We start from the raw sequence: 25,722 nt of genomic DNA on the forward strand, positions 1-25,722 counted from the left end.
ACCTTTTTGCATGTGCTGTTCACAAATATAGCAAAGTGATTTGCAGGGAGAGATGTTTTGTTAAAGGTTTTTATACTGCACACTGTTGCCACCTGGGTGGTCTCTTGGTGCTTTGGCGGATCTGTAATGCGAGATGGGGAGGTGGGGGGGTTTATAGGATTGCGTGGGGGGAAAAATAGCAAGAGAACTGTGATGTGGTGTTCGCAGCTTCAGTTCGGATACACGGTTCACTGAGCGTAGATATCATTTTTGGGTATTGGTCACCATGTGGTGGTGTGTGAGGTTGTGTGGTTTCTGTCATTGTGGTGTGAAGTACGTGCTGTAGAGGTATGGTTGTGTTTAGTTCAGAGTTTGAGAGGTGTATGCAGAAGGGTGGGTTTTTAAGTATGGTTTGTTATTGGCAGTACGTTTCCTTCTCCTGGTGTTATGACTGAATGCGATCTCTAACCCTTCCCCTGTCTATCTTTCTACAGTGTAGCAATTACCACCTGAGGATCCTCCAGGGGTAATGTGTTTCCTGTGGGCTGCCTGGTTTCTGCGTCGAGCCCTAGTCTTTTGTGTGACGAGTTTCACCCTCTGTGGTTTGATTAAGTGGGATACATCTCACTTCCCATTTTTCACCTTTGGCCCTCTTTCAAGATTGGCACACTTCAGGTGTAAAACCACCCTTCCCAGTCAGACATCGCTCTTCTCTCCTGCCCGCCACTCCACAACCAGACTACTTCCCACTCCTTTTCTGTTGTTCGTTTTATGTTGCATGGAAGTTGTTCAGTCGTTTTCATCCCGTTCAGAGCTGAAGGGCCAGGTCTTTTGAAGTTTTGGGGAGAATTCTCATTTCTGTGCTAATTTCCTCCCACCTTAGAGACACCCAACTCTTTTGCTGGACTTAAGACATTAACTCATCAGTGAGTGGGAACTTTTATTTATTTTTTTTTTTTAATTTGGTTAGTTCAATTCATTGAACCTTTCAAATTTTACAAAATCAAATCAACAAATTATACATATTCTAAACCAATTTAAAATCAATGTATCTATACAAAAATGTTAAATAATTATGTACTCTTAAGTTCATTTTAGTATTGTCTTAAAATAAGCAAATATCAAATGTGTACTTGCCACAGCTTATATACAATACTTTCATTCAATTTAGTGCTCTATATTTCTTAATAGACTTGCTTATTCAATCATCTTCAAATTTGAACAATTCTTTCAGAAATTGAACAGTAGCAATTTGTACCGACAAGTTAGAAGTCGAGAAAAGCCATTTCCAAGAATCAGACTGATTCAAAGGGAGTAATGCAGAGGTGACTAGAGAAATGTTTCTTTCGCAAGTCACCAAGATTCGGACATTCTTCAAGGTTTCTTTTTGGGATTGTACTCTACACCATCTACAGTAATTTTAATTCTCTGGTATTAGCTTCCTTCTTGCCAGTACTGACCTAGTATGCCATGGGTGAAGCCCAGTGCAGAGTCTAGGGCTGTGCTTCGTATGTTCTGCTGCGCTGTCTAGTCAGGTCATTGCTCCTCCTGCCGTGCCACCGTGGTTTTCTTCAGAAGCTGCAGAAGGTACTCTCTACATTCACAACCTGCTAGCAATATGAAGACTGATAATTGAAGGTAACCTGTGAACGCATGTTTTGGAAAACTCTTCCTAATAAGCATTTCGAAATTGCGTTAAGAAGGGGATCTCGGGCATTCTCTTCCCGTGTGTAAACTTGAAGCACTTCACTTCAAAAGACTGCCTCTGGATAATCCGAGGCTCTAGAAAGTATATACAGGTTCAGAGTTCCAGTCTGCCCCAGTCCCTGCTCTGTGTTTCTTGGGAGAGGAGCTGCACAACGTGTTCAGTCCTGTTTCTGTTTCCATTGGAAAATTACACAAATACTCTGTTTACGCCTGGAGTGCTGCTCTGCACCTGAACTCCACCTCCAGCATGCCGACAAGCCTGCGTTCCTTGTGTCACGTAAATGACTTATCAGCCGAGGGTCCGCAAACGCGAAGGAAAACACTCCAGCATCGACGCATGCTGAACCCGTGGACGGCTCTGAAAGCAGTAACAGGCGAGAAGGTAAGCAAATCTACTGGGCGAGCACTCCACGCCCCCTTAATGCTACCCGCAGCTTTACCAACTGCTTTGTCATTATCGATGTTGGCCTCACCTGCGCCCCCTGTCCGCATCGCTATCACTCCAATCCTCTTGATTGAATCGCAATCTGAGGAACAAATTGACGTAGCTGTGAATCAGCTGATAAACCAAATTCATAATCATGAAAAGTGCGACAACGCGCATGAAACCTCATCTGAATCTTCATCGGTTTGTGAAGGGTTCCCGGCTCCAAATGATTTTGGTTTGCACTTGCCTGATGTATCCTGTGCTCTCCTCAAGCCGAACACCGGTTCTCTTCAAGGCAGACCAGTCGACAAAATCACCCCTGTTTCTATCCTGGCCTCCATTCAAATAAACTGTTCCTCTGAAAAGGTTTCAGAACTCCCTTCACTATTGTACTACAAAGCCAAATACACCCACACAAACCATTGAGGCTCTCATTGAAAAAAGGCCATTATCATTTTTAGTCAGCGACGAGGAGCTACGGAACATTTCAAATGCTGACGGGACCCATTTGACTCTTCATCATTCTGCATGTATTGACCCCGCTGTAAAAAAGATGAGCCTGATTCCAAATAACGCTTCGAAATGTTTATCCTCAGTAAATGGTGTGCTACGTCAGACAGCCGCGCCTATGGTATGCGAAGAACTAACTTTAGACCACCAGCAATGTTCTCAAGTGCCTTCGAGAACTTTACCATCACTGTCTAAAGTTCCTCTGAAATCTACTTTCACGCCTGAAAGGCAAAATTTAATGTGGGAACATGAATGCATCTCCTCTATTCCCACTGCAGTCTGTTCACAATTGACTGCAAGTGAAGCTTTACCAAAGCCCTTCTGTGGTGGAAGCTTGTCGGAACATGACCCTGAGACTGCTGAATCTGGGAATGACAGCGCTCTCGCTTGTCAAGCTCCTGACCGGCTTGAGCCCAGTTCTAAAGACATTCGAGGAGCGCTCATGAATGACCCTATGCTCATGGGTGCCTCTGTTACCCTTCTCAGTCCACACTCCACCCACAATAATTTGGACTCCATTGCACTGGCCCGTCGCCTTCAACGCATAGTCTACCTTAAATCCAAAGCAAGATTGCCGACAACTACGATGAATGATAACGCAATCCTGAATGCAAGTACGCCCCATGCAAAGCCTATCCACCCACGGGATGAAGCCATTGTCGTACCCCATACGAGGAACATTTCCTATACAAATTCTCATTTCAATTTGGATAGCTCACATTCCTCGTCGATGGACCACGAGCCAGGTTTGCCTCCTCTGAGCATTTCTGTTGAAGCTCTTTCTCAGATTCACAACTTTTTAGCTGCTTCTGCGGTTGCTCTTGCGCCCTTCACAAAATTGCTTGAATCATTGAATGGGACAATATCCGATCAAGGAGCAGCGTTGTCAAACCTGGAAAAGAAGCTAGATAAACTAGATTGTTTTACTGGCTTCTTACAAGATCAGATGGAGAAGGATGCTGAAAAATTAATGAGGTGGCAAGAGAGGCTAAGTGACCTGGCTGCTCGGCACCACTGCCAAAACGATTCTTTAATTGAAGGTCTTTTGGAAGCGGTAAAATGGATGCGAAAGAACACCTCTGATGCTCAAAGACATGAATCCATCAAAGTCGCGCAAATAAATGGTGATCTCTCTTCAAATACTTTGGCCCCTCTTGTAGGACCAGCCCAAGTAAATGTTCCGGCTCAACTCACTACCACGAATGTAGTAGAAAGTTCCACAGGTGTCCGCAGTCGATTGAGCAATGATGCTCTGTTGTTACATGAGACCCCTCTATTACCGCAACCTCCTTCGATGCCCGACAAAGCATACGACCAAGTCAGCTCTTTGACAAATTCTTTCAATATTTTTAATGGTTCTGCTAAAACCATTATAACGAGCGATTGCAAAAAAGCATCACGTGTGGATGAAAAAATACAAAAGATCAATCTAAAAAACAAGTCACAAAAAAATGTTCGACAAAGTGAAAAAATGTATAAGAAACATTACAACGCCTAAAAAAAAAACCAAGCCTTTTTGAACATCCAACCCCTCACAATCTGCTACTCATGCTGCTCCAATTCCAATGAGACACGCAGGAATTGTAATGCAGCCACCCAAGAAATCTGTCAAACGATGGCGCGTTGACTCTGGCTCTAACAATGTATCCAGTTTTACTTCCGAAGATTAATGCAATCTGTCAATATATTCAATCAAGACTGATGATTTCTTAGATGGGTCACTGGCGGCTAAAGATGTCGACTCATCTCACTCTTCCGAAGTGAGATTTTCGCCTGCCAATGTTGACGCAAGAATTAGCCGATCTGGGAGTGTGGTAAAGTCAAAAGGCGTAAATTCCATGAAGGACAAATTCTCGACTCGCCTCCATGCTAAATCCAAAACAAACACTGAATCAGAGGAAACCCAGTGCCCATTATTCAACCAGAGTACAAGGGCAATTAAATCCTCAAAAAAGTAGTTGTCATTGGAAACTTCGGCTTCAAAACATCCATTCAGATGAAAATGAGGTCAACTTAAACCGAGGTAATGTCTTAAAGCTATTTGCCTGCATTCCACAACTCCGATCAATATCATCTGACGATATCAAGATCGTAGAGTACACCACTGAACTGACCTCTGATCAAGTTTTACTTCACATACCATCTGCTGCTGTGAAAAAGCTTTTACTTCAAGCAACAGAAGATCTCCTGTTGTATGGATTTGATCTCACTGTGGAACCTGACACCAAGTCTCATGCTACAAATTCATCAAAAATCTCAAATAGCGATGATTCTCGAAGAGTCGACCGGCGATGCGCCTTGCGAAAATCCTTCTCTTCCGCAGGCAAACAACCAGACCCTAAAACATCAGGCTGGCAATGGACGAAGTGGACTTGTGAGCAAACTAGCAAATGGTTCCCGAAAATAACAATGAGTGACTATCCCACACTGTGAGCTAACCCTGCTCTCTTGGAACACTCGGATTCACTCATTTGTTCAATGACTTTACTGAAACTCTTGGGGAGGTATTCGTAATCTGTCTTCAGGAAACATGGCTCCGTGATCCATCGACCTGTGATGGGTTTCTTACTCTCATAAATCCTGCCAGAAAAAATACCAAGGGACGTCCTTTTGCAGGCCTAATAACATTATTGAACATCCAAAATTGGTGGACACTTTTGACCTCCACTAATCCAAATCAGTTTGTCCAAAGTACTTTGATACAAATAAAATCGGCCAAGAATAAGTCTAATTTACTTATAATCAATGGATATTGGAATCCTGCAATGATTTCTGCAACGTCGTTCATAGACTCCGTAACAACTTTACAGAGTCTATGAAACTTTACGTAACAACTTTAATGGATGACGCTTTTTTCACTCAACAATCTATCTATTTTGGTATGTGGCAACCTCAACTGTAGCTGGTTCAAATATGATTTACATATGAAGACAAATATACGGTTGTTAGACAACCTAGTGGTCACAAGAGGCCAAGCCTGGTCTCGTGCCCTTTTTCAATGAAGTTGTCTGATGGTCAACGGAGCCATAAAAGGTGATCAACCCTCCAGACCGACGTGGCATGCTATGCAAAGACCTAATACTCTTGATCATATCTGGGCTTCCGACAACCTTTTTCCAAAATTGGTTTCCCCTCAATGTGGTTCAGATGAATTACAGTGATCGCGACATGTTACGGCTTGTTTGAACACAGGAGAAGGATGCGTCTTGCCCCAAAAATATGCTCCTAATCTATCAATAAATGCTGCAGGCAACAGGCTTTAAACTGGCCCTTTAATTGCAGCCCTAACGGATAGATTCTTTGAATCACACAATGTGGAGTACACACCATTGCTGGCAGATTTTACCCTGAAAGTTACAAACTTGCGACTAGCAGGGCACATTCCAAAACATTTATATTGTCATGAATTAGCTATGGCAAAGAAGAACTAAGGAAAGATCTACGCATGATTAAGAAACGACAGACCGACCAAGATGTCAAATTAGTGAAAATTAAAGAACGCAAAGCTTTACCGGAACTGGTTGAGATCCCATCTGATTCTAATTGATCAACATCGTGCAGAAACTATGCCAAAATTATTAATTAAAAACACGTGAAATTTGGGCAATTTTGAATAATGGCAACACAAAATCCATACGTCCTATCTCAAATTATATCTGTTTTGGCACATGGTGTGAATACTTCACATCGATCTACAGAAAGCCTAATATTACTCCAAACGTACCCCCAGTGCCTTCAGTAATTGCTTGGGATATTACACCTTCGTCCCAAGAGCTCGAATTCTCTATTGGAAAGCTCAAGAATTCGAGAGCTGCCGGTCCGGACCAAATTTCGAACCTAATGTTAAAAAAACGACTTATTCCTGAAGATCTCGATAAGCAGGAAAATACCAACCTCATGGTCTAAAGTAATAGTGGTTCCAATTTACAAGAAGGGCAGTAGAGCTGACCCTGCAAACTACGGGCCTATTGCCCTTCTTGATACAATAGGAAAAATATTTGGTTCCCTCTTGCGCCAAAGACTGGTTCATTGGGCATGCAAGGCTGGCAAATCTGACTGTCGTCAAACTGTTTCACGACTCAAGTAGGTGTGGATGTAAACCTTATTCTATTAACTATCTTGAAATTAACAGCCTTGGAGTCCAAGAAAAAAGTTTTCTTCGCTTTCGTCGATCTGCGACAAGCATTTGATGCAATCAATCGTCAGAAATTATGGGCCAAATTACGATCATGGAACTGCCCAGAACAGCTTTTAGACCCAATTATCGCCCTACACACCAATACGACAATTCAAATAAGATTGAATTCTCAAGGCAACCTTTCAACCCTTTGAGTCTTTATTGGTGGGGTAACAGGGCTGCCCACTTGCTGCGGACCTATTTAAAATTATCCCTTGCTGATCTGCCAGAGTGGTTGGACGCAGTCCCCAGCTTTCTGCCAAAGATCAACGGAACACAATTAAAATGTCTGGTGTACGCTGACGACATTGTGTTAATTGACCGAACACAGATTGGGCTACCACGTCTTGTGCAGAGACTAAATGAATATCTGATTCTAAATGACCTGTCCTTAAACACTGAAAAAACTAAGATCATGTGTATTAGCCATACCATCTCAAGAAAGGACAAACAATTTAGATGGGTCATAGTAAACAAGTGTCTAAAAACTGTAAAGACAATTTGTTACCTGGGCGTTTTGATAAACTATTCCATCTGTGAAGCCGGTTGGTCCAGTGACCTGATAGGTAGAACTAATATTCTAGGTTTACAAGGAGCTAAAATCAATAAAAATCATGGAACATTTTCAATTTCTCCTGTAATAATGTTCTATCTGCAGAAGGTAATACCTACACTCACTTTCGGCGGAGAAGCGGGTTGGAATTTGGATCACACTCTTTGGCATAGACTCGAAGGAAAGTTCTGGTGATGTGTATTGGGACTCCCCAATTACATCTCAATTATCGCCCTGTGATATGAACTAGCACTAAATTCATTATATATGATGATTGTTTGGAAATCACTATCTACCCTGCAAAAAATGTCTCTTGGATCCAAAATTCCTGCGTACAAAATCTTCACCATCGAAAACGAATGCCCACATCCATCACTTTTAACATCTTGGGTGAACAAATTAAAAGCGATAATGGTCGATGCAAACATCAGTGAGTCTGATCTCCTGACTCATCCGCAATATGCCAAAAAAAAGCTACAGATATGGGACTGGATCGCCACTTATAATGGTCGGTCATCTCTCAAATCAACTTTGCCCCCTTCTGGAAGCATAGTGACTGCATCATCAGCCAAACTATCTTATGAACTGCCCCTCACGCCACCATAGGAGCCAGTTCTTAAGATTCCGTTTAAACGCCCTACATACCAAAGAAATGCAATGGCTACGGCATAATGGGGAAATCGGTGACAACAAATGGCGGTTTTGTGACACACGGGAGGTTGAATCCCTAAAGCATCTTGTAACAGAGTGTCCTATGCTGATTTTCTCAACGAGAACTCCACCTGTGCAAATTCAAGCCGTCTATCTATTTTGCGGATGACTGGTGGGATCTTGTCGTTGCCTGCAGAAATATCAATCTTTCATGCAGCTTAATCAACTTTTTGGACATTGCCATGAAGGCTGTCCCAATCTGAGTTGACTTTTAGTATATTTACGATCCTGGCGAATTTTTGGCTATGGCCCTCCAAATGAAGAAATTTGATTAGATTGATTCCACGGAAGAATATGATATATGGCATTTGTAACGCGCCTATACACAAGTGTTTCAAGGCGCGACAAGGCAGGGAGGGGGGAACAAGGGGAAGACAGACAACGATCCTACTAGGCCAGGTGTCATTCAGACCGCGCAAGTGGAATGACTTTTTATTTTTTGGAAACGTCTTTTCCCATTCTTTTCTTTTAGATTTTTTGAGACGATTAAGCTGTTTTGGAACTCAACATAGACTGAGGATGTTGAATAAATGTAACAAAAGTTTCAATATTATATATTGAACTGAAGTTTTACAATAAAATAAAAAAACAATAGGTTACATCTAAAGCGCAGGTATTGGTTGCGCATGTACGGTGATGGATATTTCTGCAAATAACCAGCCATGATTCCCAATTTTTTGTGACCAAATGTAGTTATATCAAAATCTTTCATTCTGGGGCATTCCTCAATAGTGACAATCCATTCCATTTGAAATAACTTAAATTTTGCTCTGGCAGCATTATGAAGCAATATATCGAAGGAGATGTTAGAATCTGCAAGAATATTTAAGGTATTCTGAATCCATGTCTTGGAAAAGGAGTCATTTGTGGTTGCCAGATAAGAAGCTAACATTCCAACGACATTAGAAGATCCAATATTTAACAGGCATTTCCTAAATAACACACATCTTTTCCATTGGTCTTGTGAATACAGAGATGTTAAACCCAATTTAAACCGCAGTATCGCTTTCAAGATACACATAGGGCGACAAAGGATTTTTTTTCCAAATCTTAGATTCTAACACATCCCAAAATTTACGCTGTTTGGGTAATGTAGTTTCAACCCCAAACGCAAGGATGGGAATCACTTTCTGTTTATAAAATAGTAGTATATGAGGATAGGTAAACTTTGCATATTTATGCATTAACAACTTCGCCTGGGCGATCAAAGGAAATAATTTCGGAATAATTCCAGACTCGTTGGAAATCAAAACGCCCAAATATTTATACATGTTAACTTTCAAGTTTTTCAATTCCCAAGTACCATTGATAAGAGTTATCCTTCAACTGCTTCTTTTGGTTTACACACTAGTACTTGGGTTTTAGCTGTGTTAATCACCAAGATGTTTTTTGATGCATACAAGTTTAATGTGTTTAACACGTTTTGTAATCCACTGGGGGTTTTAGATGATAGAATGAAATCATCTGCATAAAGCAGATAATTGATCAGACGGGTGCCTAATTTGGGAGCGTCACAGATTGTGTGTAGAAAGGCAAGACCAATGTCTAAGATGAAGAGATTGAACAAGGTTGACACTAAAATACATCCCTGTTTTAGCCCTCTCTGTGTAGGAATATAGGCAGATAGTATTCCATTTGGAGTCAATCTCACTTGCATATAAGTATTGGAGTGGAGCAACCCAATTAAAGCCAGTAGAGTACCCGGGCAATTATAATGCTTTAATTTCTGATAGAGAAGTAATCGATCCACAGAATCAAAAGCTATTCTGAAATCAATGAATGCAAAATAAATTGGTTGACCAAGTTTTGCATACTTTGCCTTGATTATGTTCAGGATAATTATATTCGGTATAGTGCCCACTCCAGTGACAAAACCTGCTTGCAGAGGATCCAACTAGTGTTTATCCCGAGCCCAATGTTTAAGCTTTTTTAAGATTAGGCGCATAAAGATTTTCCCTGGTGCGTCTAATAGTGCTATGGGGCGATAACTATTAGGTGCCTGACGATTACCCTTTTTATAAATCTGCATTGTGATCGAATGTCTCCAAGACTGGGGAAAGTATTGAGATTCATTCACCAGAGTAAAGATGTTAAAAAGGATCTGGGCCCACATATTAGGGCTGTTTTAGCGATTTATTGGATAGACCATCTGGACCACACGCTCTCGATCGACTTATAGATTGAATGCGTAATTGGATGTCTAAGAGATCGAATTCCAGGTTGAATTTGGTAGGAAAATTGACTGTATCCAGGCTTGCATTATTTGTTGGGTGAGTGTACAGGTCAGAAAAATTAGATCTCCAGTGAGACTCCATAACACTATTAGCTTGGATGAGTCCTTGTGGTCCACTCGTAGCACCATTAATGATTGCCCATGTTCTTGAAGAATTTTTGGATTGAATTAATCTTAGCATATTTTGACCATCTATGTGATATAATTTTGCCCGCCTAGCCCTCAGCCAATTTTTACACAGGGTCTTGATCCTAATCAATGTGGGCCCTCTTAATACAATAGGTAGTTTTACAGCATTTCTTTTTTCATTCCTAAACACTGTTTTCCGCTTTTTCAATTCATCATTAGTAGTATGTAAAGATGGCTTCGTGGACGTCAAATTTCTTCTCTTGTCAAGAAAAAAAGGCATTGTTGCATAATAACGGTAGTCCGACGGCTCACCCTGTTTGGTCAACCCCACACAATTCTGTATATGGACATGAAATTCATACAGCTGCTTATCTGAACATCATAGTCTGGTGCTTCTAGCATTTGTAATTAAGTTTGTTAGGAAGAGAGCCCCATCGCTCTGCCTTGGTGGAGTGCAAGATATCCATTTTGCAATCAATTGATCATGATCACTGAAACTGGATTGCACAATGCAAAAATCAACAATACATGGAAATAACAAGGCGCTCACATAAATATAATCAATCAAAGCTGCTGATTTCCCTCGCCTCCATGTTGGTTGAGCTGGCATGTCAGAGGAGCATGAGCCATTGAGCATCACAAGATTATGAAGTTTTGTGAATTGATTCCAAGCTCTAAGTCTCGGTTGGGGCTTCGACGATTAGGCACCTAAACATTTCAAATTCAGATCACCTCCCATGATATGCCATATAGATTTGTCTTGGGAGATCATTAACATAAGATCACTCAGATTCTCAAGAGCGTGTCTCTATAATATCATCCAGATTCCAATACAAATTAATAAGTGCAACTGAGTACACTGGTGTTGTAACTTTGACCATTTGTGTAAATCTATTGGATTGGACCATGGTTCTATAACGATACCTGGGGCAATTTTAATTGCAATAAGACCTGATGTAAGACGAACATTTCCAGATTTGTGGGCAGAGTTTAAACATACATCATAACCATCTATCATTGGTGAAACTTGTAGCCACGATTCTTGAAGCATAATCACATCATACTTAACAAGATCACGAAAGCCTTGAATCAAATGCTTAAAGCCTCTTGTATTCCAACTATTTAAGGCAAGTGTATCAGATGACGACACAGGGCCTAGCTAATTCTGTGTATGAGAGGTCATGTGATGGTTGTTGGTTAGCTTCTCTTCAGACACTGTTTGCTCTGACCTAAAGGCCCTGTAGGGTCTGTTATTAAGAGTGGTTTGTTTCCTACTTGGAGTAGGAACCTGTAGATCCTCTGTTGTAATAACAAAACCCAGATTGTACAGTGCCTCTTTCGCCAACCATATTGTGTTTTGCACTACTCTCGATTCCATCCAGAATTTCACTGTTGTAGCTAGTTTGTTTTTGGCAAATTCAACTAGAGCAATGTCAGTGGACAATATATCTTCTAGTTGTGGAATATCAGAAAATATAGCTAAGGGAGTATGTCTATTGATAATGGTGCGGGACTGCAAAATAGTATCAGTGAATACTCCGCTGGTCGCTTTATGCCAATCAGAAATAATTTGGCTTGTGGTGATACTGGTTTCTTGACATTCGGTTTTAGTTGAGTCTCTTGGGCTTCTATTGGTCGAAGACCTGCAAGCGCCGTTTGTAGGAGATGTATTGCTTGCATTGAACTCAATGGCGCTTGAGAAATCTTATTGACATTTTGCGGACAGAATTTCTGTCGGGCAGGATTCAGATTCCAGTGATTGGGTAAGTTCAGACTCTGTTTGCTTTTTTGGTAATTTACTCGTGTTCGTTTTTTGTGCAATGATAGTCATATAAGCACCTGAGTTACACTGAAGCAACCCATTATTACCCTGCTGAGGAAGATTGGGTCTGGTACAATCACCACACATTTGAGTTATTGCAGTCTTTCCGGCACCTAAGGTATGACTACTAGAAGGGATTTTGGTGGGTAAATGTTCAGACGTGTAAGCGTCAACCGCTTCCCAAATCTCTCTTCGTTGTAGAGCTTGATTATCAACAGACTGCACTTAGTTTTTCTGAACAACTTGATTCTTTTGTTTCTCTGCCACTTCAACCAAATTGTCTAATGGGCATAGGGAATGATGACGTTGCCAGACATCAGGGTCACAAGAAAAACGCTGATTTTGTGTTTTTTTTTTTTTTTTTTTTTGTCTTATCAAGTCTTTGATATTTTTTTGAGATGGCTTTAGAGCGTAGAATAGTATTTTTTACTGGTTTTGGCATAGATAGTGCTTTGAAGAATTGGAGCCATTATTCTTTGGGATCGCTTTTTATCGACTGGACTTGAGATTGATTGAATACAACTAAGCTTCGATTCCGGACTGTGTGCCGGGGCTTCCTGGGCATCCAATAGTTCTGAATACTTGGATTTCGCTAGCACTTCATAGATTGGCCCATGTATAAGAGGTAAGACACTAGGCATATTCATATTTGATGTAGAATTTAATATAGTTTGAGAAGATTTTTCACAAAATTCTTCTGACCACAATCATGCTTTTTAAGACACACGCACTTTGTTTTGTAACAGCGCAGACGTCTACGCCTGCCACTGAAGTATTTATTACATCTGTATGTGCTGCATAGACATTTTACCTTCTAGTGATTCAAACAATTTTGTCATCGTTTGAAGAGCTAGATTCATTGTGGTAAATGTAACCTCCAGCACTTTTGTAATTGGGTCAGGTTGATGGGTCTTAATACCTCCCCCACATTCTTTAAATTATGGGGAGTGGGGGCTGTATAAGAGGCTATAGAACTAATAGAGGAGTGAGAAGTATCTGGAAACATAACTGGAGACCTAGATAAATTGTGGTGTGACGTCATCTCCATGGGTAGCACTGGGTGCATCTATATCAATGACCACCTGTTCTTCTGTTACTTGTGGTGCCAACAGCGCTGGGGGTGGAATCTCGGGGCACTCAGATACATTATTCAACATCACGCTATTAGACGGCAACGGTTGCCCAACCACGGCTGGGGCTTCCACTGCAACAGCCGTGGGACCACTCTCTTCAGAGAGACTTTGCAAAACAACCGACGTTGGTATTATTTATAGCACAGGTGCTATGGAGGGCTCAGATGTCTCAGTTACCAGGTCAGACTGTACATCCCGTACTGGTGAAAACTCTTTACAGTACTTACGGATGTCGGATAGAACCTCCACTTTAGAAATGGATTTCTTTGTTTTGGGGGGAAACTGGCTTATCGGCGTAGAGCTTGTTGCCCTTGGCAATAGTCTTTGGCTAATACGAACTGAAGAACATGAATTTAACAAATTACTCTTTATGGTTATTATAGGGGGCATACCTGATTTCAGTGTAGGAAGTACACGCTGCATTACACGCCAAGTATGAGACCGTAAAAAAGTACACATGCTACCCACTTGTAAACTGGAGTGTTCCAAATATCAGTTTGTAGTAAATCTTGTGATACAAACGCTCGGAAAACGCCACGTGAGGTGAATTAGTCCCACATTCGCGTTACGAGCCAATGCTTATTAGCAACACCACTCCAGAGCTATTCAATCAGCACGTTCTACAATATTAAAGAACAGACGTTTGGGCAAAACCTAGGGCCTCGGCCGTCCTCGAGCAGCCCGAGACAGCCCTTGTACAACAGCGCTTTCACAAAAAGCATGCGCGCATAAAGCGCGAGATTTCCAACATTAATGGATACTGGGCAATGTGGGCGGGGACAGCCACACTTAGTAAAGTTTCCAGCCAAAATCACTGCAAAAGTAAAAGTTGGACGTTAGCAGCTAAGAGTCACTGCAAATGATGAATGTTCAGAAAGCTTCACATGTGCTCAATCCATACCGAAAGTCCTCTGTGAAACAGCAGCAAGGCACAGGAAACGCGGCGTCTCCAGCTGCAGACAGCCCTTGTACAACAGCACTTTCACAAAAAACGCACGCACAAAGCGCGAGATTTCCAACGTTAATGGTCTGGGCAATGTCGGCGGCAATGTGGGCGGGGACAACCACACTTAGTAAAGTTTCCAGCCAAAGCCATGAAAGTCCTCCGTGAAACAGCAGCAAGGCACAGGAAACGCGGCGTCTCCAGGGAACCTTTCTCACTCCATCTTGTGATTTTCCCTGACTAGGATTTTATTGTTTTCATTGTTTTTGGAGTCTGACAAACTCCATAGGCATCTGCTTTTTGTATAGTGAGACACAGTACCGTCAGTGCAGTGCCGCTCAGAAGTCCCTTGGATTTCTTTTAAGGTCTAAATACCTTTTCCTGGGTGAACTATTGTTCCCAAGAATAGGTGAATATTGATCTTACCTTGTTAATTTGTAGGTCCAGCACACACCATCTTATGTGTAGTGCTGCGCGGGTTACCTAGTAGCCCCTTATCCTACTTTCTCATGTAACATTTTTTGTTAACCATACTACTTTAAATGGCTGGTGGCAGTGGTTTACGTTTTACTTACCAATGTGTGAGTTTACTGTAGGCTGAACCCTCAGCTGCAGTATAGCACCTATGGGTTTTAAGACAATATTGTTTGTCTAATTTGTAAACTGTCTCCATCGTCTGTTATACATGTTGCGCCCTGATGCTTGCCTGCTCCAGCACATTATGGACAAATAAACAAACATGGGTGTCCATTTTGTCAAAATGGCCCGTGTCGCCATTTTCTGTCTGTGAGGTCTTTCAAGGCAGGCTCTTACTCTGTAAGTTGAGACCAGTTTGAGCCCTTTGTGCGTTTTTGTTTTTGGCGAGCTTCAGCCCTGAAGCTTGCCCCTGGCTCCAGTGTGTCTGAAAGGACCGGAAGTGAGGGAGTGTCCCGATACTCCCCTGTCCTTTCATTCTAGGTGTGCCTGAATGAAACCAGTCCCGATTGGTCTGCTGGCTGTACGGGAAGGACAGCCAACCTGCTGTGTGATTGACGGCCTAGGACTGTGAATGAGAACAAGCTTAAAAGGCGAGATTCTTGGGACTAAAGGCTGAGTCAACCACTGGAAGAAACGTCCAAAAGAATTGAGGAGAAGCCCGCTGCAACCTCCTGGACCTCGACGCCCCGGTGAAGCCCTGCTGCGGCGTCTATCTCGTTTCTAGCATTGACAGAGTAGCTCCAGACGGAATTACTTATCCCTTTGGCTGGTGGGACAACTAGCCCCGTGACAAACTCCACTTTGGTGCATTTCCTGACTTGATGTGCCTCTCCAGTGCTGCAGAAGCCCAATGGCAGGGGTCGAGTGTCTATAACAGAGTGCAACAAATCCGACCTAAAGCTCCAGGAGCCACCTAAGGACACTCCAGAAGAAGGAAATCCCAATCCAGAGTCCCCTCACCAGAGTCTAGGAAAGTCAAACCAGGGATATTAGTTCTGTATCCATGCTGTTTGCAAAGCGCTGAAACTGCAAAGAGCTGCTGAATCGAAGAGCCATAGCTGCCAAGTCCCTTCCCCGAGTACTGTCGCAGGAGCCCTCCAGTCGTCCTCCCTCTTGTCCCCATGACTGAGTCCCAGGAACAAGGGTCTTCTTGGCTGTAGCAAGACTGAATCCAGCTGGACCACCTTCTTCAGACCAGAGGTACTTTGGGGGCTTGGGGTACTTACCTTATTGCCATAAGTAGTGTTTTCTCACTTAAAGTGCACTGGTTTACCGTTTCTGAGTTGATTTCAACTCCGCTTGCACAGGACAAACAGTTTGTGTTTCTTTAGTGAGCTTATTGAACTATCTGACTTTGTGAAAGACTTTATCCAAGAAGTTCATCAGAACTATGGTAGGCAAGAATTAATGTAGTAACCCTGTGGGAGACTACACAACACGTGTCCCCTTGGTATAGCGGCAACGTGCTTTCCTTGGAAGCAAGACGACGCAGAGCAACACAGCTTTGATCCCCAGGTCAGCTCTTAAACCTCTGGATATTAAGCGAGTTATAAATAACCTATCAGATCATTAGGTAACCCACCTTTGGTATAGGCCTGTACTACACAAGTTGGTAGTGTGACTGAGCAGCCAGGCTTATCTCGAGAGGGGTAAATGTGAGCTGTAGAGCTGTAGCACTGAAGATACACAAATAAAAGTAGCCAAGTAATACTTATTCGAGGGGATTGGGTCCTCCGACGTATTCCATATCTATGACAGGTAATCATCACAGTTGTGCTGCTTCGGAACATTTTGGCGTCTGCGTCCTGCGTCGATGACGTTGATATGCTGTCCTCGAGTGCTTCCGTCGAGCCGACGTCACAGGATGTTATAAGTAGGACGCACGACGCCCGTAGCCTCAGTTCTGTTTTTTCCGCGAACGTGTTCGCTTCGGAGATCTCTGCGCGCCTTGGTTCTTCTGAGTTCTATTCTTTCGGTTCTTCGAACCTGTTTGTGAAGATTTCCATGATGTCTTCTTCTTCTACCCCGCGGCCGGGTTTCAAGAAGTGTTGGGACTGGGGTTCCAAGATGTCGCTGACGGACCCGCATGACGTCTGCCTCTGGTGCCTCGGTGAGGACCACGCCACGGACGATTGTGACGAGTGCCAGTCGTTAACATCGAAGGCCTCGCGGGAGTGTAAGAAAAAGCTTTTTGTCGGTAAGGTGTCAGAATCCACTGGGCTTTCGACTGACAATTCGAGGGGCGACTCTCCGCATCATTGGCGCAAGTCCAAGGGGTCTCCGTCTCGGCGTAGGTACCGCCATTCCTCTGTCTCTTCAAGGCACTCATGGAAGCGCCTTCACCGGTCGCCTTCCTCATCCGCCTTCCCAACAAGCATTCCACTCCTGCGGAATGGGATTAATTGCGTAAGGAGATGATGGCGATTTTTCAGTCGTAGGGCTCCGTTCCGTCTGCGCCGTCGAAAGACGCCGACGGGGAATGTGCTAGAGACGCTGTTCGCACGCCTTCGTGCTCAAGCGGTCGTCGCGATCAACGGGCACCTTCGAGGTCCCGGTCGGACAAGGTGGATTGCTCTAGCCATGCCCGCTCCAGGTCCTGGTCCTCAACGCCCTCGAGACCGCCGGAGCCTGTGAGGTCTTCAAAGAAGACTTCGGCGCCGAGGCCGTCAAAGTACTCTCTCAAGGCTCAGCCTCCGAGGAAGCCGTCAATGCCATTGGCACCCAGACTGTCGAAAGACATGCTTGGGGCTCTGCCCTCGAGGCCTGTGTCGATGCCTTTTGAGGAGGCTTTATCAGAGGTGCCTCGGAGACCGGTGGAAACTCTGAGAAAGGCCCTGCAGAAGTCAGTAAGGCCTGTATTTGAGCCTTTTTCTGTGCCCTCATCCATGCCATCCCTCCTGATGGGGACGACAAACGTGTGGCTGGGCGAAGAAAGTGTTTTCTTCAGGGGGTATGGCTTTACAGGCAGCCAACTCCGTGTGGGCCTTAGCACGTTTCACTCATACTGTGTGGAATTGTCTCTTTGGTGGCTGAACATATTCCCGAAGGGGAGGAACGGGATGGCTTTCTTGCTCTTGTTCAGGATGGCAAGGATGACATGTGTGAATCCGTTCAGTCGGGTCTGGACATGGCAGATTGCATCAGCCGGTCCATCGCGGCGAGCACCGTAATGCGCAGATTAGCGTGGTTGCGCAATTCGGGGTTTGCTCCTGATGTACAAGCCCGGCTTCTCAACATGCCCTTTGATGGTGAACCTCTTTTTGGCAGCAAGGCTGACGAGAGCCTTGAGAGGTTGCAGACCTCCAAAGCTGCAGGTTGCAGACCTCCAAAGCTGCAGCGAAGTCGTTGAGCGCTGCAGTTCGCCGATCTCTGCCTTTTCGTCCTAGGGGACAGAAATGGAGGGGAGGTTCCTTTCGATATTACTCATACTTTGGTAGATCGAGAGGAGCTGCAAGTCAAAGGGACCACCGTAGGAGTACCAGAGGTAGAAAACAAGGTACTCGAGGTGCCAAGGCCGCTCGGGCAGTTGCCTCTTTTACCCTCGGGCAATGCCGCAGCCGCTTCAGCTCAGTCATGAGGCCATGTCCCATGGTTCGCCGGTTGGGGGAAGGCCGGCGCAGCATCTTGTAGAATGGCATGCCATTACTAAAGATGTGTGGGTTCTGGAGATCATAGCCCATGGCTACTGTATTCCTTTCCGGCAGAGGCCTCACGACAAACCACCAGGGACTCTTTGAAGAGTCTGGATCCGCTCCTTGCGCAGGAAATAAAATCCCGGCTGGAGAAAGGCACCATAGAACTGGTGCCTGGAGAGGAACAAGGGATGGTATTGCCCCTATTTTTTGATTTTGAAGAAAGACGGAGGATTGAGGCCCATCATGGACTTGCGTGGTTTGAACATGCTTCTCAGGAAGGACATGTTCAAGATGGTTACTCTCTCAAGTCCTCCAGGCCCTTCACCTTCAGGACTGGTTGGTGTCTCACGACCTCCAGGACGCTTACTTTCATGTGCCGATCCATCCCAAGCACAAGAAGTACCCGAGGTTCGGGGTTGGCGACTCGCACTTTTAGTTTCGGGTCCTGCCATTCGGATTGACCTCCGCCCCAAGGTTTTTCACCAAGCTCATGGTGGTAGTGGCAGCGTATCTCGGGAAAGGGGGGGATTCACGTCTACACCTACCTGGACGATTGGTTGATCAGGGCGCGCTCTCCAGAGCAAGTCCTGGATCATCTGCCAGTCACCTGCCACTCCCTTCACAAGCTGGGCTTCTCCCTCAATTTCCAGAAGTCCCACTTGACGCCAACTCAGCGGCTCCAGTACATCGGAGCACTGCTCGACATGTCCCTGGGGCAGTGCTTCCCTCCCCAGGTCAGGGCTGATCACATTCAGCAGATGGTGCACAAGTTTCAACATGCCCAGAGTCTCCCGGCATTCAAGTTCTTGAGGTTGCTTGGCCTCATGGCATCCTGCATTCTTCTGGTGCCAGAGGCCTGGTTGCAGATGAGATCTCTGCAGTGGGCTCTCAAAATGCAGTGGTCACAGTCCTCCGGCAGGATGTGGGACCCCGTTCAGGTGCTACCCTCGGTCGCCCAGGACCTTCTGTGGTGTGCCGTCTAAGGCAATCTGATGGGTGGGGGGGGGGTCCATTTTGGCTACCCTTGCCGGAGGTGACGATCTTGACGGATGCATCCCTCACAGGATGGGGAGCTCATGCCAACGAGTTGACAGTCAGCGGTCGTTTGTCTCCGTCGGAGTCCAGACTCCATTTCAATCTGTTGGAGCTGAGGGCTGTCGGGCTAGCCCTGAAGGCTTTTCTGCTGACTGTGCGAGGGAAGAATGTCCTGATTCTGGCGGACAACACAGTGGCCATGCACTACCTCAACAAAAAGGGGGCGGGGGGGACAGGGTCACTTACACTCTGCAGGTAGGCGATGCAGCTCTGGTTCTGGGCCATCCAGCAGGAAATTTCGATCTCAGCAGTTCATCTGGCCAGAGACGAAAACGAGACGGCGGACGCTCTGAACAGGCAGAGCGCAATCTCTCACGAGTGGGAGCTGGCTCAGGAGATTCTCCTGGAGATCTTAGCCCTTTGGGGCACCCCACAAGTGGATCTCTTCACTTCCAGTGTCAACCGGAAGTGTGACAGTTTCTGCTCGCGGGAATTTCCTCCAAGAGGAGCCTTAGGGGACGCGTTCGTGGTGGAGTGGTCCTTCCCACTGCTGTACGTTTCTCCTCCAGTTCCCGTCATCCCTCAAGTGCTGCGGAGGTTACAGAGGTTCGGTTCCCGGATGATCCTCATTGCTCCAGCATGGACCGGGAGAACGTGGTACCCGGACCTTCTCAACTTGTCCATCCGACCTCCATGCCGTCTTCCCTACCGAGACGATCTGCTCTCGGGGGAGGAAAGGGGGGGGTCAGGTTCTCCAGCCAGAGGTCAGATCCCTCAACCTTTACGCTTGCTTGGCTTCTGAAAGGTTGAGGTATAAGGATTGGGACCTCCCTGAAGATGTGATGGAGGTGTTGCTTTCGGCCAGACAGTCCCTGTACCTTTGCCGTTGGAGAAAGTTCTGCAACTGGTACAGGGTTAAGAATGTGGATCCTTTTTCATGTGACATTCCTGTGGTTCTGACTTTTTTGCTTTCGTTAGCCCACAAGGGCCTGCAAGTGGGTACCATTAAAGGTTACCTGGCGGCGCTGTCCATATTTAAGCGCTCGTCTGAGGAGTGTTCTTATTTCAAAATTCCTATAATTTCTCAGTTTCTGAAAGGGCTCACTGTGTTTCCACCGTCACCTTTCCAGGTGGCCGGTTGGGATTTGAACGTAAATTTCTATATTCTAAATTCTTTTCCATCCTTCATACGTTGGTACTGCTTTGGGAGTCTGTCATAGAAATGGAATACGTCGGAGGACCCAATCCCCTCGAAGAACAAGTTACTCTCTTACCTGGTAACGTTCTTTCGATGGGATGGTCCGACGACGTATTCCATATCGCTCCCTCCCTATCTTCCCCACTACAGAATTTCTTATGCGATTGCAGCTTACGTTTCCGCAAGGCTTTCTGTGGTCATACTGGCAGAAGATTGGTGCCACACTTTCCGGGAAAAAAACTACAACTGAGGCTATGGGCATCGTGCGTTCTACTTATAGCATCCGGTGACGTCGGCTCGACGGAGGCCCTCGAGGACAGCCTATCGACACAGAAGCTGAAAATTTTCCGAAGCAGCACAGCTGTGGTGATTACCTGTCATAGATATGGAATAAGTCGTCGGACCATCCCATCGAAAGAACGTTACCAGGTAAGAGAGTAAGTAGTTTTTGTTATAAATAATTATTTAACTATAGTTTTTAAATAAGCAGTCTTTAAAAAGGGGCAATATATGCAGCAATCAAATACACTTTAAAATAATTTTCCAGAATCAACACAAAGCTAGTAGGTACTATTTAGAGATGCTAAATACACACTTCCTACACCCTCAGGGGTCTTCACTAACTAGGACAGTAATGTCATTTATATATCACTAGTACACTTTGTAGATTCTGAGGTTTGTAGAAAGGAAGGGTTAAGGGAAGGTTTAACAGCTTTTTGGACCATGTGAGCACTTTTAATCTTCCAATGAAATCTAGATTAAAAACCTTTCCCAGCAATATTAGTTTAAAACCAATGCATCACCTATGAGAGACAGTAAGTATCAAAGTCAAATGGACTAGAATTGTCTGCAGGGAGCCAGGACAGTCAGTCAATTGGAGAAAGGCACTTCTTAGATAGAAAAGGTCTTGCACAAAGTTTGATCTTGTTGAAGAAACATCACTGTAGGTTCACAAGCTGTTAGACTTGTGAAGGGTACAGCTGAAATCAACTCTTGCAAAGTAGCTACTGCAAGTCTCAACTGAGAAGAGCAAAGCTAAAGAGACAGAGGCAAGTACCCCTAGTCAGAACCGTGTCTTTTATTAGATGAAGAGTGGTCCAGCTGGCTTCTGTCTGGTTGCAGCGTTGCAGTGACTTGATGGCGCATGACTGATGGCACTGGGCCGTCGCCCAGGTGATCTTCCTCATTCCGTTTCATTTGGCAGGAGTAAAGAACACTGTCGCCGACTCTCAGCAGGGAGCTACGCTCTTGCCACGAGTGGGAGCTTTGGCAGGACCAAGTGAATCAACTGTTCCGTAGATGGGGCAATCCCCAGATTGATCTGTTTGCGATGAACACCAAGTGCCACAGGTTCGCCTGCAGGTTTCCCCAGCCAGGGAGCATGGGGGACGCATTCTCCTTCCCCTGGGACAGCCTGTTTCTGTGTGCGTTCCCTCTGTTGCTTCTTTGACTCATCAATCAACTCAAGACGGTCCCAGTGCAGGATGATCCTCGTCGCACCAGCATGGCTGAGGCAGAGCTGGTACCCGGACCTCAGCATGGCAACGTACCCTCCAGTCAAGCTTCTGGTGGTCGCAGATCTTCTCGCCAGAGAAGGAGGCACCATTCTGCACCACGAGCCAGGATCGCTGAACCTGAAAGCCTGACTCCTGCAGCGTTAGAATTCAGGGAATACGATCTCCCAGCGGACTGAAAGGAGGTACTGGCTAAGACCAGAGCATCATCTACTCTAAAATGCTACGACATAAATGGAAGAGGTTTGCTGTTTGGTGCCGTACACGGAAGATCGACCCTCTACGAGTCACGGCTCCGCAGGTACTGCCGTATTTGCTGTCGTTGGCCAAACCAGGACTGTCCCATGCCTCCATCAAAGTTCATCTGGCGTCTATCTCCCGGTACACCAGATCTCTGGGACGGTCGTTGTTATGGTCACACGTCTGGTTAAGGATTTCATCAAAGGACTGTTCCGATCATTCCCACCGGTGAAGGCTCTTGCGTAGGAACTCAATGTAGTGCTGTCTAGGCTCATGGGCCCTCCATTCAAAACCTATGCAGACAGTTCCGCTGAAGTTCTGGTCGTGGAAGACCGTGTTCCTCGTGGTCATCACCTCTGCATGACGGGTGGATGAGATTCAGGCCCTGTTCTGTTAGCCACCTTACTTTTCACAGCACGAGGGTGGTGCAGAGGACACACACCTCCTTCATGCCCAAGGTGCTGTTGGACTTTCATCTAAACAAGCCCTTGGTGTTATCAGTGTTTTGTCTGACGCCTTTTTTTAAATTTATTTTTATTTTCAATAAAACCAAACAAAATAACACACATTACAACTGTTTAGGACGTACATAATCAGCATCAAACCATCACATTATACAGTATAATTCTCTGTCCTCCCCCCTCCCACCCCACAAACTAGAGCCGGCTCACTCATGTCATCTATGGGAGCATTATCAGGTATCGCAGTGCTTGTGCACTCATCAGAGTCCTCTGATTCGCTATTGTCTTGGTGAGGGTTTGCCATAGAGGTCACCAATTGCCGCCAGGCCAACAAGGGCCCTACTTCCTCCTCTCCCCCCTAGTAACCGCTTCAAACCAAACTACGGATTCCGCCTCCGCCCATCTGAGGAGGTCCGTCCACCATAGCTCCACCTTGGGTCTGTGGGCCGCCTTCCAACCCATTGCGATCCTGCGCTTGGCCAGGATGTAGGCTAAGTCCTTCATTTTGCTTATGTGCTTTAAATCCCGTGGCCTGGGAAAAATCCCGAGCATGCATGGCCAAGCTGATCCCACGTCCAGCTCCACTCCCCCACTAGCCAATTTAGTTTTAATCTTGTCCCAAAATCTGTGCACTTCCGGGCAAGTCCAGAACATGTGTAGCAGCCCCGCCTCCACCTCCCCACACCTGGGGCATTTCTGCGTAGCCGAGCCTCCAAACCTTGCAATTTTCCCGGGAGTCAAATAACCCCTGTGAGTGACATACAATTGGAGTTGTTGGAGTCTCGCATTCCGGGATACCTTTTTATGGTACCTTTTGGGCTCTCTGCCATTGCCCATCTGTCATGGGTCCTCCTACTTCCTCCTCCCAGTCCTGCCTCAATTAAAGCAGCTCCTTCCCTACCTTTGCTCTTAGAAGATCGTATATTCTAGATATCTCGTGCCCGCCCTTCGAAACATCATACATCATTTCCAGGGAGGCATCAGGGTCATCCGCTAGCACTGTCTCCGGCCATCTCTCCCTTACCCGTTTCATGAGCCTAGTGTAGGTTATATACTGCCCTCTATGCACCCCTGTATCTTCTTGCAACCTCTGAAATTCCAATGCCTCCCCTTCCTGCCATATGTCCCCGAGGGTGGCCAGGCCCACCGGTTCCCAAAATCTACGGACCGCTTCGAACAGTTGAGTCATTCCCGCATAGTGCCACAAGCAGGGCCTGCTGAGAGAACGGCTCTGTCACCCATCATTATCCACATTCTGCGCCAAACCTCCCAGCCCAGCCTCAACAGCCGCCCTCTTCCCACCAGTTTGTTCTTTTGTAACCACACCACCTCATTCAAAAAGTATGGGGCCGAGTCTTCCCGCAGAAGCCTGGCTTCCGCCGAGTCTTCAGTCGACAGCCACCTGGCCACATACAGCAGCTGCCCCGCCAGGTAATAAAGCTCAAAATTTGGCAGGCCTATGCCCCCCATGTCACATGGGTTCTGGAGTTTCCACAGGGCCACTCTGTTCCTGGAGTTACCCCATATGAAGCCCCTGCACACGCTATGAAGTCTCACAAATAGGCTCCTGGGAATCAAAAACGGGACATTCACAAAGCAGTGCAGGAGTCTGGGCAGGACCACCATCTTAAGCAAGGCCGCTCTCCCCATCATGGTCGGGGGCAATCTGGACCAAAACACCATGCTGTTCTTGACCCCCTCTATTGCTTTCTCTGTATTATGTTGGTGCTCCGCCTCGATCCTGTGGTAAATACTTACTCCCAAATACCTAAATGTCTCCGTCTGCCATGGTATCGGCAGGCTAGGCAGCCTCTGTAACGGGACATTCTTGTATCTACTCAAGGGGAACAGACTAGACTTCCTAGGGTTCACCGATATGCCCAAGAGGGTGGCATATCGGTCCATCACCTCTAGCACATACTGCAAGTTCTCCTCCGGATAGCGCAGGTAAAGGAGCATGTCATCTGCGTACAGCGATACCAGGTGTCTACCACTTACTGTACTAATCCCCACCTCCCCGTATTGTTGCCTCAGACATATTGCCAGCGGCTCTAATGCCAGAATGTATAGCATGGGCGACCAGGGGCATCCCTGTCTGGTCCCCCTGCTGAGTTGCCAAGTATCTGAGTTTATGGATCCTGTTTTTACTCTCGCCACCGGGGTGCTGTATAACAACTGAACCCACCTGATATACCCAGGTCCCATTCCGTATCCCCTCAGGGCTGCTTTCAACCACGGCCATTGCACCGAGTCAAAGGCTTTGACCGCGTCTAGCGACACGATGGCCAGCTCGCTTGTATCTTCCTCAGTGTGGTCAATGATGTGATGTAGCCTCCTATGGTTATCTGTGATGTTCCTGCCGGGGACATATCCCGTCTGGTCTGGGTGTATCAGCTTACCGATCACCCTCTTCAGCCTATTGGCCAGCACTGCCGTAAGTATTTTGCTGTCCTGATTCAGCATAGACAAGGGTCTGTAAGACCCACACTCCGCAGCCGGTTTGCCTGGTTTTAGGAGTGGGATGATCATCGCCTCGCGAAGGGACAATGGCAGTTCCCCCTGCTCATAGGCCTCGTTGAACATGGCAAGCAGTGGCTGAAGCAGCTCCTGTTTGTATGTCTTGTAAAACTCGCTAGGCAACCCGTCCGTCCCGGGTGCCTTACACCTGGGCAAATGTTGGATCGCTACCTCCAGCTCTTCCGAGGTGATAGGGGCGTCCAATTCCGCGCGTTCTAGGTCGTCCAGGGTGGGCAGCTCTATGTCCTCTAACGTGTCCAGTATGTCTTGGCTCCTATCCTCCCCTGCGTCCTCATATAAGTGTCTGTAAAACTTGAGGAA

At 45.8% G+C, this 25,722-nt stretch overlaps 1 protein-coding gene across 1 annotated transcript in view; it reads left to right on the top strand.

Moving 5' to 3' along the window:
* Positions 1–25,722, top strand: part of EIF3CL (eukaryotic translation initiation factor 3 subunit C like) — a 384,931-nt gene that overhangs the window by 177,445 nt on the left and 181,764 nt on the right. The gene's annotated exons all lie outside the window — the stretch shown is intronic.

This window comes from Ambystoma mexicanum, chromosome 3p, assembly GCF_040938575.1.
Source record: "Ambystoma mexicanum isolate Mex_15411 chromosome 3p, UKY_AmexF1_1, whole genome shotgun sequence".
NCBI lineage: Eukaryota > Metazoa > Chordata > Amphibia > Caudata > Ambystomatidae > Ambystoma > Ambystoma mexicanum.